General features: G+C 67.2%; 1 protein-coding gene across 1 annotated transcript in view; it reads right to left on the bottom strand.

The window, feature by feature from the left end:
- Nucleotides 1–1855, bottom strand: part of LOC113208250 (translation initiation factor IF-2) — a 43108-nt gene that overhangs the window by 2390 nt on the left and 38863 nt on the right. The window lies entirely within an intron of this gene.

The raw sequence follows: 1855 nt of genomic DNA, 5'->3' as shown, positions 1-1855 counted from the left end.
CCACCGCTTCCGTAGCCTCCACCCCCACCTCCCCCGCCGTAGCCTCCACTTCCGTTGCCGCTGCCGTAGCCTCCGCTTCCACCTCCGCTGCCGTAGCCTCCACTTCCATTACCACCCCCGTAGCCTCCACCTCCCCGGGGAGGGCCGCCGCCGGCCGTGCCGTTGGGCGGTGGCGCGGGGTGCAGATAGGAGACTGGCCAGTAGCGCGCGCCCTGGTCGCCGGCGCCGCCCTGGTTAGGGTAGGGCTGGTAGCGCTCTGAGCAAGGCCGCCACTGGTCCTGTGCGGCCGACCCCACATAGCACCAGGGGTAGTCGTAGCCCTCCGAGTAGCCGCAGGCGTGTCCCGGGCGGCAGCAGTAGTCCCAGCCGCCCGCCTCCAGGGCGCACGACCAGAAGCCCACGGGGTGCGGCGCGCACAGCGACCGGCACGCCTGGCCCGACACGGAGAAGCGGCGCCAGACGCCCGCCCCCTCCTCGCGGCCCCACAGGTCTGGAAGCAGGAAACGACAACTCGCACTCATAGATCCTTGAGCGCGGGACTCGAACCTGCAGCAGCACCCGCAGTACTCACCGTCGTCGGCGCCCCTGTTGGGCAGCGCGGGCTGGCGGTGACGCCCCTGCGACGGCCGGCTGTAGCCGCGGAAGCAGCGCGGGTCGTCCTCGTTCCAGGCGAACAGCCAGTGAGCAGGGTCGCGGACCAGGTCCAGGCCGGGGCGCAGGTCCCGCATGGCGAGCTCGCTGAGGAAGCAGTTGGGGCCCGGCGCGCCGTCCGGCTCGGAGCGGAAGCTGAGCGCGCTGCAGGGCACGTCGCCCGCCTCCCATATCCGGGTGCACTCCGCCTTGCAGTCCAGCTCGGTGGGCACGCGCAGCGGGCGCAGCACGGCGCCGGGCAGCAGGCGCGCGGGGCCGCCGTACCCCGCGTAGCAGTCTGCCGGGCAGGGGAGGAACGTGAGGGCGGGGTGCAACCCTATCATACCGTCGTCATATCGACAGAATTTGTACTTCTCTTGGAAACCCCGAAAATCAAGCTCGATTAAGCTTCCAACTCCCAATAAACCGGCAGGACAGCGGCACACTGTGCATTGTGACCGAACACAAAAAAATATTCCCTTCGAAAAGGCCCGGCCTCTGTCGGGAAGATTTGTCAGCGCTTTGGAGCGGAGCTGGCAACTTCCTTTCGGCGGAAGGGTGGGCCTGCTCGTTATGGGGGTGCAACATGGTGGGGACGGCCCGCAGTGCCTCGCCCAGGGCGGTGGGCGTTAGGGTGGAACAACGGGACACGTCGGGGGTGAGGGCTGCGGGGTTGCCATCATCGACCCGCCACGCCCCTGCACACGAAGTGTCATCGCCGAATAGCTTTTTGTGGTCGGACACAGCCGTGTGTGTCGAGGAGACTAATGGGCGGCTTGTTGAGCGTGGCGCTGCGGCAGCGGGTCGACACCCTCGCTGCACACAGCACACCCCGATGTGTGTAAGTGTGGAATACTCACGCTGGTCGCGCACGGTGGGTCTGGCGGCCGCGTCCCCGCCACCGCCGGGCTGCGCCCCGGGCCAGGCGCGCCTCCACAGCTCGCAGCCGCGGCCGAAGCTCGATCGCTGGTACATCTCGGCCGCCGGGTCGGCCACCGTGTCCTTCCACGGCAGGATCTCGTCGGAAGGCCAGTCCGACAGCAGACAGTTCTCCGGGGGACCGTCCCGACCCGGCGGGCCGAACCTGAAACGAACGCACCGCGTCAGCAACGCCGTTAGACTAGGGGCCCGTGCGTAGTCAATGTGCACGGGGTAGCTGAGCGAAGTGGGTTTAAGTTTGCCATTGTCTCAGTTGGTTTTTTATTTAACGTTTTTCTGATTTTTT

Source organism: Frankliniella occidentalis, unplaced genomic scaffold, assembly GCF_000697945.3.
Source record: "Frankliniella occidentalis isolate FOCC.00 unplaced genomic scaffold, Focc_3.1 Scaffold16, whole genome shotgun sequence".
NCBI classification, from domain to species: domain Eukaryota; kingdom Metazoa; phylum Arthropoda; class Insecta; order Thysanoptera; family Thripidae; genus Frankliniella; species Frankliniella occidentalis.
This window is presented reverse-complemented; position numbering and strand designations above follow the sequence as displayed.